This window comes from Aulostomus chinensis, chromosome 8 (genome assembly GCF_037954235.1).
Source record: "Aulostomus chinensis isolate RoL2024-O1b breed Wild chromosome 8, RoL_Achi_v1.0, whole genome shotgun sequence".
NCBI lineage: Eukaryota > Metazoa > Chordata > Actinopteri > Syngnathiformes > Aulostomidae > Aulostomus > Aulostomus chinensis.
Window position 1 is genome coordinate 17,082,892 of NC_141327.1, and position 15,937 is coordinate 17,098,828.

A 15,937-nucleotide genomic window follows, 5' to 3' on the forward strand; every position below is an offset into this window, starting at 1 on the left:
TCATGACCATAGATTCAAAGAGGAACGAAGCATGACAGGTACATTGAGGGGTTCACTTTTCATCTCAACAGTGTAGTGGAGTGAATGCAAAAATGTCCAATGCTACTCTGGTTTTCCAGTCAATCTCAAGGCCCCTCACATGACAATGGGATCCCAGAATACTTGAACTTCATCACTTGGGGTAACAACTTATTCCCTACTTTAAGTGTACAATCCATCCTTTTCCTGATGAGAAACTTGGCCTCCCATTTAGAAGAGCTGATTCTCATCCCAGCCCAACTCTCAGCTGTGAACTGACCCTATAAGAGCTGAAAGTCACAGACTGATAATGCCATCAGGACCTTGACATCCATAACCCCCCACAAGCACTACTATGCCTCATAATGGTGTCCATGAAAATCACAAACAGGATAAATGACAAGGTCAAAAACACCCCCAAAGGAAAAGAGTACAAACAGAGAGCTCAAAAACAACTCGTGGTGTACAGAGATTGGGAGGCTGTTAATAGGATCCCCCTTACCTTTACACCCAACAATTCTCCATGAGCAAGCACATCCTGCAACAGCAACACCAAGAGCCTTCCTTTTAACAGCCAGGAACGTTGAGCAGATCCAGGCTCCATGGGAATGGCCATCTGCTTTGACCAGTTGGGGGGAAAGAGAGCAGGAGAGTGGGGTGGAGACAAACAATGGAGAAAGACAGATATACAGAAGGAAAGAGAGGGGTAGAGATAAAGAGGGAAAGAAAGGGGCAGAGACTGATGGACAGATGATGCTAAGGGTGGCAGCTTCAAGTCTGTAGCTGCCTGCAGAAGCAGCATCAGTCAGGGATCTGGGAAGTGGGGAAACACAAAGACTCCGGAGAAGAAGATGAGTTAGTAACAAATACGAGAATAGGAGGACAGAGAGGAGGACAGAGAACCACCAGTGGGTACCAGGAGGTTCAAGGGTTACTGCCCCGTGAGACAGCTACAACCCTGAGGCCACAGTTCCAAGCCACAGCTTAAGCAATGGAGGTTTTGAACATGAACCATTCTGGTTTGATTCCTCCATCCTTCATAGGGATGCCAGAATAAGAACTGAAGGCAATCTTACCAGGAACATCCTCTGGACCATCCACATTTCATGTTTGAGCTTGTTAGGTCTATCCAGAGGCTTCTTCTGGCCATCTGATCCAAGTCACCATAAGATTGCGATCAATTGACAGCTCTGCCCTCTCTTCACCTTACTGTCCAAGACATGGAGCCTCTGGTCAGATGATATGATAACAAAATCTATCATCAACCTTCAGTCCAGGGTGCTCTGTTTTGCTATGGATGGGGGCTCTGGAGCACTTATGAGCATACTTCCATAGAAGACCATGGTGTTGTTACGGGCAATCTGTGACGCACACAGAAGGCTAATAACAAGGCAACACTCAGTTTAAAATTGGGGAGGTTGTTCCTCCCAATCATAGCACTCCTAGTGTTTCCATTGTTGCCCACATGTGCATTGAAGTCTCCCAGTAGAACAAATAAAGTCGAATGTGCAAGTTTACACAAGTAGAGTGACATGAGTATCATACACAGACTGAAAACCAAACTTAAATACACACTCAAATAATGACGCAACAAGAAACAGTAGAGCATAGGGCAAGGGAAGCAGCTGATAGGGTAACAAACACTAGGAGCATGGGGGGGAACACCGCCCCCCCCCCCCCCCCCCCCCAAAAAAAAAGTCCAAAGGATCAATGTCAGGGGCTGACCAGAGTCTTGAGAGACTTTGGTTTACTACCCAGATGGCACATGGGAAAGAAGCACCCAAAGGATGGCCCAGGCTCTGGAAACTGGTGAGAATCCATTCAGGAGGATGACCCTGAGGCAGGTGGGAAAGGCACAGGAAAACAGATATTATCACTAAAATCACAAGGGAAGGCTGCGGTGGCTTAGTCTGCCCTGCCAGAACAGTCTCTGGAGAAGGCTGTGGCACCTTCATCTGCCAAGCCACAACAGACACAAAGGAAGGCTACCATGCTTTTGTCTGCTCAACTGGAGCAGATACGTTCTCTGAGGAATGCTGTAGCAGCTTTGTCTGCCCAGCCAGAACAGGAAGATGGTGTGCACGTGGAGCCACTGGGAGTGCAGGTGGAGTCACTGGGGGGATCTAGCAGGAAGGTAAGTGGTTTTCATGCCACCCCCTGCCCCCCAACTCCTGGGTAGGCTGGTGGTTCTGGGGAGGGAGGCATGGTGTTCTTAGCAGTCTGGGCAGGAGCCAAATGCAGAGACTACCTGAACTCTGAAAAACACAAGCCAGGCAAAAAAAACACAACAGGGAACAAGCAAGATGGAACAAGTAAGGTGACACAAGTAAAGTGACATGAGGTTCTTACAAAGACCAACTCGACTTCATTTGAACTCTGGTGCAGACCAAACAAGTGAACTCTGGTCCGCCTGAAAACGTGGGTCTCGGTTCATTTGCAAGTGAACCCTGGTGCGGTTCAGTTACAGTTCAAAATGCAAACACACTATCAAGCGAACCAAAGAGAGGAAGTGAACAAGAGGTGGACAAGCCAGCTGAAGGGGATGGATTTCCATTTTCTGTCCTGGCCAATCGATGAGCCGGGTTTTCTTCTTCTTCATACTTTTTTCTTCCTGGTCCATGCTTGTTTCTTGCAATATCCCCCCAAATGAGCAGCTGTTGTAACTGTGTGACATTGTCCAGGCAGTTTGGTTTGCCTTCAAAAGTGTAGTGTAAAAGTGAACCAAACCAAATGAAGGCGTGAAATTTGTCAGCATTCCCTGCCTAACTGAACTATGTCTCCTGGACTATCCTGGTGTGAATGCGCCCCAACAGTAGATGGCTTTGACTGACAATGACTGATTAGCTAACAAGATAGAGGTGATCACTTAAGAAGCCCTAAGAAGGGTGAACAACTGACAAAGGCAGGAAATTAGAAGCACACAAAGGCACAAGAAGGAAGAGTTTCCAAAATAAAACAGGAATTTACCAAAGTGAACAAAAACCACAGGTAGAAACACAAACTAGAAACACTGATAAAAACCACGACACACATGTTAAGTACAAAGTTAAACAGTCAGTAAAACAAACGAAAGTGGCCAAAACCTAAAGTCCCAAAGTGAATTCGGCATGGTCCTGATGGGACCATGACACACACGCTATTATTAACAATCCAAGATAGCTTTTTAAAGGCTTTTTGTTATGTTTTAAGGAAATATGACATTTGACTCATGTTGGAAAATATTGGTTGGAATTACACCCTTGCCTTTATTGTTTTTCATTGTATGAAATATGATGTGCAGCTCCTGCATACAGATAAATATTCATTAAAAGTATAAAGAGAATGTAATAAAAAATTAAAAAATATCAACAATTGCACTTAACAGGTCTTCCAAAAAAATACTATTGCATGTTGTAAACAGAATATTTGACCCTCCAAATTGTATGCAAATATTATCCAACTGTCCACTGACGATGTTGCATGATGTTAGGGAAAGCTCAGCTCAGTGATGATCGAGGGTAAACGTTGATTTTGAGGCCATGCAGCACTTCCTAAATGACAGAGAACAGATGAAGATTGAGATGAGTAGTATCCTTCAAAATGCTGCTGGCTCCACAGAAGCAGTGTGATCTCAAGGTGTCTTCCAGCGGCAGGAAAGAGCATTCATCATTCTCTGGCTCTGTCTCCAACAGAGTGGTTGCATACCATGATTTAATACAGTATACAATGATGGTTTAAGTTGTGGGTATGTAGACTGTAGAGGAGAAGGCTGTTGTTAGCCTTGGAATGTATACATTCTCAAGTACCCTTCGATTGTAATTGTACCGGAGTTTATCTCAGTTGTATTTATCCATTTCTTCAACCCCTCCTGATTCTGAGGATTGTGTTACTTGTTTAATTTATGCGCTCCAGATTTTCTTACACTCTTAACAGTTTTCTAAATTTCAGTGCTACTAAGACTCAACATCGCAGCCCATTGATTTAATGTGCTGTTGCCATTAGCAAGGGCTGGCTTTTACATTACAGGCTAATTTTGTTCTGTCTTCTGCAACATGCTTACACATCCAACCATGAGCAAAAAAGACACATGAAAGAGCTGCTTAAATAAACTGCTGTCTGCTTAGATGGAAATATTCCACTCCTATGACAGCGTCCCGTCTCAATAAAAAAGCACAGGGCTGGAATGGAGGGCCAAAATGCTCCACTGCTGTCTGTGTAAACTCTGTGTATAGGGGATAGCTAGAGCATTGTTGTTTGATTCTATTTAAACAAACAAAACACGCATCATTGGGGTAATTTTCACACTGACGTTGCGGAATCGATGTAAAAAGGTAGCTCGTGTCCTGTGTCCTTTCATCAATCTGGTGTAGGAAACCCCTTTCTTTTACTTGTAAGAAATATTCATATGTGCCATGGTGCATTCTTAATGCAGCGAGTACATAGGAAAAGCTGCTGCATTCTATTTACCACATATACAATGTGCTTGAACCTAAGAAGTACCAAGAAAAGCCTCTGGATGGGATTTTATGTTTTAAAAAAAAACCCAAATCACCTTGATGCTCAGGAAGGAAGGATTACAGACAAGCACAAAAAAGGACTGTAAATTGTGGATTATTTCTTCGGTGGTGAATACTGACAGAAGAAAAGGGACTGTAGGCAGACATGCATAGCTTTACTGCTCTTGGACAGGTTTGTATTTAGAAAAATGCTTGGACTCTAGTTTTCCCTGTTAGCTCTTATCTGCTTGGAAAAAATTTGGAGAAACCACTCATGAGTGCCTATGAAGGGGGGGGGGGGGGGGGTGTTGGCTTAGCTCATGCGTCAAGTGTTTTTGTCATGACTGTAATTACCAGAAGGGGGAGACAAAACCTCCACGCTGTAGGTTTAACGTATTTTTACAAACGTCCCAGCAGTGCAGTGACCTGTATTACTCCCAAACAATGTATACCATTTGAACATAAATCAATGTATGATTTGTTGAAATAATTGTACATAAACTTCACAGACAAGCAGGGTCCTTGCTGCAATGATGTCATCATTACACCAGGTCAATTAAATAAATGAAACCCAACGATTTACCCATTTAGCTCCAAATCAAGAAATAACCTGCTTTCAGTGAGGCTATAGAGGTCTGAGTCCCATTTTTGTGACTGATTGTTGTCCAGGTTACATAATCAGTTTAGTATGGAGAAGTTACACTGACTGGTCAGGTGGTGGCACTATAACAATGCAACTTTCCTCTTTTGTCGTTTCATTTTGTATGTTGTTTTGTGTTTGTTTGTTTGTTTCTCTACTCCAGATGCAGTTGTTGGTGATGGGCACCACATTTTCCTTTCATACTTATTTTCTGAGTTAAATCTAAAGTTTCTTCACTTTCTCTTCAGCTAAAGTGTTAAAGCGATAATAGACCTTTGGACATGTGGCTGTTATCAGTGAATTTGGAGACAAACAAATAATGGTGATCATACGACAGTTCACCACAGATGAGGTATTTCTTTCCTCCTCATGAGACAGTCTGGTTGTCAATACAATCCTCACAGATACCGCATTAATTATACAGGCCAGACTTCCATTAAATTTGGAATGCGTATTCAAGGAACCCAGAGGAAGATTTCTAAACATTTTCATGACCCATTCATCCAAACAACATCAAGAATAAAATACAATTAGCAGTGTATAACTGTTTCCACTTTCACCATCATTAAGCCAAAATCCATACTTGAACACTTGACATAAATGAATATGATATGAGCGTGTACTCATGCAGAATTTTATAATGTGGAATTTGTGTTTGTATAGCTGGTGCCTGCCATTTCTGGGCATCCAGATGATTCAACAAGAGCATCTCAATGGGATTTTTTTTGCAAAAAAACAAAAACAACTGTGTAGCATCCAAGTTGGCTGAGATGCATACACAGTATGTACGCACAAAGACATGCAACACCGTTTTCTACATCGAAACAGGTATTTATTTTCCATCCATTTTCTATACTGCTTATCCGTTAAGGGTAACGGGGGGGGGGGGGGGCTGGAGCCTATCCTATTTGAGATTGGGCGAGAGGTTTGGGTTCGCCTTGGACAGGTCGCCTGTCTGTCGCAGGGCCATCAGGAGCAATTAGGGGTTCAGTATCTTGCTAAAGGACACTTAGACATGGTCACCAGGGGAAGAGAAGATCGAACCAGCGACCTGTGAGCTGCTAGAAGGCCACTCCACCTCAGAGCCACAAAGCTCCAAGTGTTATTTTTTTTTAAAAAGAATGTGCAGTGAGGTTTGTGGCTATGCACATCTATTTCACATTATCCATACACACTTTTGGGCTGGAGGCTGAGGGAGAAGTGGCAGAGAAATAGCACTGGAGCAGAAAGTTACACGATATAATCATAACATTTTTAAAACATCTTTTCAATACACACAAATGAACTGTATCATGACTTAAATGCCAGTTTCTGAACAATATACTTTTAGATCCAGATTAAATCCATTTTGACGCAATGAAACGTAAAATGCATATATTGCTGCTCCTTGGCCATTTCATTTATTAAAAACAATTTCATAACATGGAAATATAAACCAAATAACCACAATCCTGTTTTTCTGGTAAAGGTTTTAAAACATCAAAACCAGATCCCAACTAGTACATTTACTCATCAGGAACTGAAAGTTGTTCTTGAATGACAAGGCATCTTTTAATCTTTTAATATGCAATGGTTTTGAAGAAGTTTGGTCTGTACCATAAACGTACCGAGGTTCGGTACACAGCCCGTCTGATAAAGGGATCACTCTACAGATGCCTGTACAGTTGTAGTCATGAACCTCCACTCTCCTGGTTGTGTTTCCTGTGAACATACACAATTTCCCTTTGACATTAAACAGTGATTGGTCTGCATTTATGAAGTTTGGTCCTCAAACTATTGAAATATTGCCTCTCATTGACACTCACACCAGTGGCAATGGAACTACCATGCAAGTTTCATGCTTGTCTATCTGGAGTACCTCAGGGTTGGGTGTCTTCCTCATGGACTCTTCCACGTGGAGATGGACAGGAGAAGCCAGGGCTGGAAGCATTAACTTAGAGATTAATGGATGACTCACTCTACTCTCAGAGCAACAACCACCTATGGGTGAGGAAATGTGAAAGTCCTTGCACAGCACTTTGCACATAAAGTGGTGGTGTGCACAGGGAGGATAATCTACTCTGGATATCTGCCTTTCAGGAGCAATAAAGACACTGAATACCGAGTCGATATTGGTTGTCTGAATCCTCTGTTAACCAGGTCTAGAAAAGAAGGGGCCACAACATTCGTTTGATGTGAAATGTGTTCAGGAGATTCATGCTCCTCAGAGGGTAAAATCGGAACATTCTGGATGCTGCACGGTAGCCAGTGTTAAGGGATGAATTAGCTAGCTTCTTGTTAAAGACGAACGGGAACATCTGGTCTTCTTTCAGACTCAGTACATGTTATTAGGCTACGTGAAATCATCTGCATGTTGTTAGAATTGAACTTATACTTTTTAACATCACCAAGAAAGAATATGAAGAGAAACAATCCGAAAGACAAGCCATTCTTCTGCTAGGCAACTGCGCATATACACCTCATTGTCGTCGAGATCCATTGGCAAATGCAATCCGTTGTAAAGGAATCGCAATTACAATGATGGGACATAAAGCAGATAATCCAAACAGTAAGCTTTTTAGCATCATTCAAAAAATGACTTGTTACTGATATTCTTATGTTACCTTCAATTCCAGTGTTGTGAGGAAAAAGAAGAAAAAAGGAAAATCAGTGGGTCATAGAGGAAGTGAAAGGCTCTCTGCTGCCTCTAGATGTCACTAGACCAAGGACATCTAGGCGTGTTTCCTCTAATCATTGCTACTGGATTTCTTGTGGAGCCATTTTGATGAGCACAGAGGACACCACATGCAATCGTGAAAAACGAGACTGAGTATAAGCAACATGACCGACTGTACGCTGCTGAACTGAGCACAGAGGTGTTCTGTGACAGAGAACTGTAGAGTTGGTCTGCATAGCCAATTAGTGATGTCACAAAACTCCTTTTGTTTTTTTGCGTCCTTTCAAAGCACAACACATAAAGAACACTGGAGATGTATTCAAGCAGGGTCAGGTAAACTTGATCAAGCTGTCAGTTTAGCGAGATCCTCCAGCATGTCAGCGATAAATGAGAAACAGTTATTCAAAGGGTACTTATTTTCATCAGTTTTGGACTTTTTAAAACAGGCTATCACTTAAAGGGTTAACTGATTTTTGCTGTCAAATGACAAGGATTCTCCATTTTAAAAAGTGGGGAATATCTGTCTTCCTCTGGTAATTCCTAACCATGTTAAAATTTAAATTATGCAGTCTTCTATTATATAATAATAATAATGGGCAATAATTAGAAACATAAATTTGTTAATGATGATCGTACCATTCAAACGTTTTACAAACCACAATTAAGCTAGTAAGAAATCATGATTTGTGTGGTCTATTGGATAAAACCGTGGACGTATTTGAGTTATTCTTCCCTGCTTAGCTCCAGGGTGGTTGTGGCCTAAGATGCATACCGTGGAATCACAATGGCTGAGTTTGATTTTCTTATTTTTGGCTCCTTGAACCCTCCCCACATTTCCTGTTAATCACAACTGTGACCTGTAAAAACAACAACCACCAATAAAGTCTTACCGGTGAAAGGGATTTGGTCCAAGGAAGTGCTAAATTACACCATACAGTGACTTTAGTAATAATCAAAAATACACATCTGAAAAAAAAATCTTTATTTAATTGGCTTTATTCGTACCATTTCATCATTTTTTTCATCAGTTTTTTTTCTTTTTGGTGTAGATTTTGAAGAATTACCAACAAACAGACAGGATTTAGTGTTTCTTGTAATAATCTTCTGCTGGCTAACCAAGCGTGTAGGCTACAAAGGGTTTCCAACTTAAGTACAAATTTAAATACATTTCTCATTTTTTATGCTTCCATAACGATAAAAAAAGTTGTAATGGAGCTTAGCTGAGTAGTTTCACGCATTTTGAAACTCACCAATCCTCATGCCTTCTCTAACAGACTAGCACTGCAGGTCAGGTGTGTGCGTGAGTGTGTGAGAAAGACAGAAAGGCACAGGGCAAGGAGCATCTACAGCTACATACGTACTCCTGATAGCATTGACTTTGGAGTATGACACTGACCACTAGAGGTTCCAAAAAATTTCTCATCATGGACTGGAGGAAATAATTTAATGTTTATGATCACTATGACACCCCCTCTGGTGGTCGTCTGGGGAACTACATGTTTAACACCAGTCTACAAAATGGCTGACTGCTGTATCATGTAAGCAAACTGGAAAACTACTCCATATACCCTGATCCATATAATGCTTTTTCATTTAGAGTGCTGGAAAGTAGATTAAAAGTAGTCCAGAAAAGAAAATTTGCTTGTTTTTTGTTTACAACACCCACTCAGGGTTCCCCCTTTTAACCTCAGGTTGGTCTGTCTCATGTATATTGTTAATTAAATTGTCGTGAATGTACAATGAGCACACCAAGGTCACACAAAGAGGAGCCAAAACACAAACACACCCATATCTTGTGATGCATAAACTACAAAAGTGGACCTACCACCGTCTGTAGTTCACAGACAAACATTCTAACTGTCGTTCAGCTGGCCCCTCCCCCCTCCAACATATAACCCCTCCCCCTCGGTTTCTGTCCAGGCTAATCACTCCCTGCCCATTCCATGCTAATATTCCTTCTTGTTCTTCCAACTGCCTGCTAGAGGTGGCTTCAGCTACACTGCAGTCTGGCTTCTCCAGGCAGGGGTGCTGCTTCTTTAACTAGTCCTGCCGACCATCTATCACACCTTGGAGCAGTTCATACCTACCTTGTGGTTTAAGCTAACCACATCTGCACCACCGTCTGTAGAGAGGCTAAGCGCAACGGTTGGTCGACTTAACGTCTGTCGACCATCCCCCCCCCTCCTGCTACCGACGGCTTTTTTTTTTCTTTGAACGAAAAGAGGAGGAGTCTATCGGTGAGCGACAGGGGAGACAGTCGGTGGAGTCTGTCAGTGCACAACTACACAAGTGGAAGAGCTCACTGTTTTTTTTATGTGAATGTGTAAACTGGTGGACTATAAGTCCCTCTGACAGTACATCCTGACCGCGACAGTTATATACGACGGTACTGAACGGCAGCGTGTAGAGGAGGAGGAGGAGGAGACAGGCGTCTAATCACGGGGCTGAAAATCGCGGGAACATCGTTTGACGACGCGAAGAAACGGTGAGTGGTGGTATTGCAGCTAGCATGCTAGCCGAAGATGCTCTGTCTTGTAATTTAATTTACATAAGATGCTTCCTTTAACTTAGGTTTTTTTGTTATTAATATGTATGTAGTGAATTGTGAAGATTTGTAGTGGTATTGTAGCATGCACAGAAAGTAATGTTAACCAGATTGTTAAGTGTTCAGAGGCTAGGTTAACGATTCCTTAACTGCAGACACTGTGCTTTACATGAAGAAAGCCTATAAAGCATTTTACTTAAGAACCTTGGCTATTTTTGTATTTTTGCACTCTTTCATAGTTTTGCAACTGCTTTGATATTTAAAAATAACTTTAATGTTCATTATTTGAAATGTTTGCTTTGGCGATTTAGCTTAAGTGGGAGGTGTGTGAAATTACTTTTCTGCTCCTTGCTTTTTCATTAAAAGTTAATGATGTTCATGATACAAAGCAGTGGTTCGTTGATTTAAAATAATATTTACACGCAAATAAAATTTAGCCATATTAAGAAAAGCAAACTTGTGGGCTAGTGCTCTGCTAATTCTTGTGCATAGACTGGTAATTGTAAACATGCCAATTTAGTGACTGTTTCGCATTTACTAATACACATCAACATTTTTATTGTCTTTGTGTCTCATTTTTCAATTGAGAATGGTGGGGTTGGTGTTTTTAAAAAGAACAAGCAGCAAGCTTATCCAACATTCTGCAGAGGTGGAAATTTGGGGGAGGGGCAAAAAAGAGACAAAATTTGATGAAATGTTGCCTCTGAATTAAAATGTAACAAAGTTACTAGAAAAACAGCAAGTTTTCTTTGTGGCTTTCATAGTTTTTTAGGTAGGACTTTTAATTAAGATTTTTTGGTGTTGGTGAAATATCTAGATTATAATGGTTTACCTGAAGTGACACTCCACACCCTCCTATGGACTTCATGGCACTGAATGAAAAGAGTAGAGAGAAGAAAAATAAGTTAACACTGAAGGAAGAAACTGCTGCCCTCCTTGTATAGCTAAACCTCCTCCCCCCTCTGTCTGAAATGGTACAGTCCAGTAATTTTCCATGCACCACACTGGCCTAGCAAGTGGGTGTGGCTTAATTTCATTGGAAATACAAGAGTTAAGCAGTTTTTCATTTGCCCCTCTTGTGGTTTTCTAGAATAGAATTTTTTTTCATCTTCTTGGGTAAAATGATGTAAAGTGATTTGCAGATATATGACTAAATGAGTGTTTTCAGTATGAGGATGAGACACATGAGTCAGTCACAGTACAACCGCATACAGTTTGGGGAATTATAGCCAGTGCACAGAGGTGGACTATTTAGCATATTCATGATAATTTAATAATTTGGACTCAGTTAAGTCAATTCATAGTGGAGCTGTCAAATGTAATTCACTGCACAGTGTATTTTCCCTGCTTAAGAGGAAGCAGCTTTGAAAAGCTCCACCTACATTTTCCAGAAGCTTTCCTGTAGATGTGAGGTGTCAGCCAGCTACATCAATGTGCAGTGCTAGCTACAGTCAAATTGACAGTAATTATTAATGGAAAATGTCAAAATTTACCACGTGGGACAGAGAGGAGTTTCAGTGGCATGTTTTTGTTTTGTTTTTTACCCTGGTTTTAATACAGATATGTTGTCCAATGCTTGGCAGTTGTCAGTCCATGACTCACTACACCTAAAAAAAATCCCCATTTATAATATTTGGTCTCCGATAATTTAGACACAGTATTGAGATTTGTGAAGATACAAAGTTAGCTTGGTGCAAGTGACAGTAAAAAGAGGAATACAATAATTTGTATGTCAACTGAGAAATTATACGTGTCCACACACGCAGGCAAGCTTTTTACTGTTCCAGTACATGGAACAAACTGTGTGCTCTCTGTACCTTGTTGGTAGTAAGGCTCCCTCCATAACTTGGAGTTACAAATGTCATGGCATATGTGCAATATTCAAAGACTTGCTTAGCAATTTACAGTGGAATAAATTCTTCAGTAATGTGAATTATGTCAAATGCATAGATAAAATGTGTCCCTTAATGTGTAAATGTTGAATTCTAAACTAGGTCTTCAGTTTTTCGACCGTGTAAATCTGAGAATTGTTTTCTTTTGGTCATGTTAAAAAGACAACTGCAATTTGAGGTGACACATTTGAGTAACATTTTACTATAAGTTTTTATAGAAATTACAACTCTTAATCAATGCAGGAGTGATAGCAGTACCCAATCCTGTATCTTTACTTTTGCTACTGAGAAAATGCATTCTTGAATTAGCTTGTTATGATTTTAAGTCAAGTCCATACAAACTGGTTTCAGCTGGTTTGGACTGACTGGTTTATCTGATTCTTGAAAATATGAAGAAATAAGGTCTTGGTTTCACAGCACCTCCTGTTTGCTATTAATAATCTATTTTGCCATGCTGATAATTAGAAGGTTTGTCATGTTTAAAATTTGTACTTTGCATCTCACACTTGTCCTTTCCACATTTTTATGTGTATTCTAAGATGTTTTTTCCCCACTTGTCTGTCCTGATCTTTTATTTTTTCCCCACACCAGGGCCAATTATGTGTACTTATTCATATTAACATATTATATAAAACATTATTTAATATTAAAAGAACAATTGATCTGTCTTTTTAATATTACCTTAAAAGAACACTTATACTCGCGCATTATGTGAATGCATTTTTCAGTTTTTCCGATTTTTAAGAAAGAAGCCGAAACATTTTCGTACAAACAATGCAATACTCTGAGATTCTTCTTCCTCTGTTTATTCTCTGTTTTCTTAATTACAATCCCTGTGAGCGAATTACAGGCAAAACACTGCAGCAGTGAGCAAACAGGAATTTAATGTGAGTCAATATTCTTTATGCAGTGCACTGCCTCTGCAGTGACCGAGCACGGTGTTGTGAGATGGCTTTACATTATGAAAATGTGCTCTCTCATTAAGTCAAAAAGGTGTTGCTATGTTAAATGTTGTAAGGTTTTAATGAGAGATGGGAATCAAGAAACAGTTCCGATTAACAACCTGTTCCGATGTTATGTTAAAGTACGGTGCGTCCTGAGTCATGATAGCGAGTTTTAGTTTTGTCTCTGTAATACACTAATTTTAAAAAAGATTTGAAACACCTCAAGTAAACCGAAACACCTTTCAGCAAAACATGGGCCTAAATTACCCACCAAAAGTGTCATGGCTTCCCAACCAAGTAGCTTATCTCGTAACGTTGATAACTATCTTAAGTGACATACACATAAGTTCCACGGAGGCATCCCTGGCAGATGTTTTTCTTTTGCTAAAACTGTAAATTAAACTAATGCTGTGAAAATAGCATCTTATTTCATCAATTTTAGATGACAACGGACAGACCATTGCTACAGCTAGCTCTCAGGCTACAGCCAGTCCAACTTGTGCATCAGCTCCACATCCTCTTAGAAAAGTGTTGTCATTTGTTCTAACATATAGATTGAACATGGAATAAATTTGTGCTCTCATTAACTGCCCAAAGTTAATCACTCAAGTGTTTGTGCCTTCAGTGATAATTTACCCGAAAAAACATGCTAGCTGTGACTGTCATTCTTTCCGAAAATCACTTTCAAATGAACACGAACACACATTTTTTTTTTAATGTTGTAACTCAACAGATGATATCACCACATATGGTATCCTGTGACTGCTAAAGCATATATAGCTGGTGATGTTCATTCCATCCATCCATCCATCCATTCTCTTCAGCTTATTCCTGTTAGGGGTCATGGGGGGCTGGAGCCTATCCCAGCAGCTACGGGCAAGAGGCGGGGTTCACCCTGGACAGGTCGGCAGTCCATCACAGGGCCAACACATATAGACAGACAACCATTCACACTCACACCTATGGTCAATTTAGAGTATCAATCAGCCTTGTCCCCAATTGCATGTCTTTGGACGGTGGGAGGAAGCTGGAGTACCTGGAGAGAACCCACACAGGAACAGGGAGAACATGCAAACCCCACACAGAAAGATCCCGTGCCCAAGCCGGGACTCGAACCCGGAACCTTCTTGCTGTGAGGCGACAGTGCTAACCATTGCATTACCGTGCCGGCTGTGATGTTCATTCATTAGTCGTCAAAGGCGTGTAGGTGTTGTCATTCATATTGTTTCATGTGGTGTCCACCTTATGTTGAGATTACACAAACAATATTGTGTCATGAATGAGTTGTTGTTACACAATCCTTTGATGTCACTGAGGCCTAACCTGGGTATAAAAGTAAAGTTTTCTTTTGTAATTGCGAAGCGGCTGCTTCTGGTAACGCTGATTTAAAAAAAAAAAAAAAAAAGTGCAGTTGTGCATGGCGATGTTTACAAATTCTGTAACGTGGGAATTTGTTTTTGTTCATCCATCCATCCATCCATTTTCTGTTGGGACGCAGGGGGGCTGGAACCTATCCCATTTGATTTCAGGCAAGAAGCAGGGTTCACCCTGGACGAGTCACTCGTCTGTTGCAGGGCCAACACATATAGACAAACAACCATTCACACTCACAACCACACTTGGGGTCAATTTAGAGTATCTGAATAACCTAGTCCCCTCTTGCATTTCTTTGGACTGTGGGAAGAAGCCGGATTACTCAGAGAGAACCCACATAGGCACAGGCAGAACATGCAAACTCCACACAGAAAGACGCTGTGCTCGGACCAGGGCTCAAACCCTGAATACATAACATCACAAATACATTATTCAAAAATGTTTTGTTGTTGTTATTGTTTTAAACCAATATAAACCCAATTCAAAAAGCAAATTGATCCTGTTCCCATTGTGAGTCGACATGGAGTTTGGCTTGTTTCGATGTGTCCTGAACCCATTCGCTGTACCAGATTTATTTCAACACCAGCAGAATGTTAGGCCGTTGTAGTAAAAGTAACATCAATATTAGTGACTATTGAATATTTTTACTGTTTCTGTTTTTTAATAAAGGTGGAGCATGTCACTGCTTGAACACAAGGAGGTTTAATTCATGAGATGACACAAGGTTGTGTATGTTTCCTGCGGAGGTTACACAGTTTCATTGCCTCCATGTGCATTGTTGATGGCAGAGTCCCGACCGCTTGTGTGTAAATTGCTTCATTGTGTTTCCATCGATACCAATCATTGCTGATAAGAACCCATGTCTACTGCAGGGTTATTTGACCTTGGAATGATTGTTGATTAAAGCGGTTCCCATTGAAAACAAAGCCAGGTTTTAGCAGGTAAAGATGCACCTATTGTCCAGCCAGGGATCGGAATTGGCCAGTTTTCAGCATGGCCAGCCTGACCAGTAACCGGCCAGTCAATGTCAAGTTTTTCCTATTCCACAACATGCTGTTTCGCTGGGAAGTGCAGTGAGTCTCTTTTAGACAGACGGCATGTAAATTTGTACAGAGCAGATTGAGCCAGACAGGAAAGCTGCACACAAATGGCATTGTATATCCAGTAAATTTTCAATTAAAACACCATACGCAGGCTCTGTATCACAAAAACAGACCTGAAAAGGACACTATATGAACACACACTGTATGAGCACATGTTAGAAACACATAAATCAAGAGAAAATGACCAAATCAGCAGAACTTACACAAGTGAAAAAAGCTGGGCAGGCACCTGCAAATGCGGTTGTGTGGAGGACTGATGTGATGTGCGTTGCAGCTGTAACACAGCACAG

At 40.9% G+C, this 15,937-nt stretch overlaps 1 protein-coding gene and 1 long non-coding RNA gene across 6 annotated transcripts in view; one reads left to right on the forward strand and one right to left on the reverse strand.

Annotated features, from left to right (window-relative positions):
• Window positions 1-3,031: 3,031 nt before the first annotated feature.
• Window positions 3,032-15,895, reverse strand: LOC147257415 (uncharacterized). Of its 3 annotated transcripts, XR_015117599.1 has the most exons (5): window positions 15,851-15,895; window positions 11,167-11,206; window positions 6,992-7,053; window positions 6,741-6,834; window positions 3,032-3,548 (listed from the first exon to the last, which is right to left on the reverse strand). It is a non-coding gene; the product is annotated as an uncharacterized LOC147257415 (long non-coding RNA). The 3 variants fall into 3 exon arrangements; XR_015117598.1 differs by lacking the exon at window positions 15,851-15,895 and having other exon boundaries at window positions 11,167-11,258; XR_015117600.1 differs by lacking the exons at window positions 11,167-11,206; window positions 15,851-15,895 and adding an exon at window positions 9,877-10,391.
• The window catches only part of atf7ip (activating transcription factor 7 interacting protein), a 36,933-nt gene continuing 30,711 nt past the window's right edge, over window positions 9,716-15,937 (forward strand). For 2 of the 3 annotated variants that reach the window (XM_086211328.1, XM_086211327.1), the window contains exon 1: window positions 9,716-10,274. The gene's annotated coding sequence lies outside the window, so the exon portion shown is untranslated. The remainder of the gene's footprint in view (window positions 10,275-15,937) is intronic. The other variant, XM_086211325.1, reaches the window with a different exon arrangement.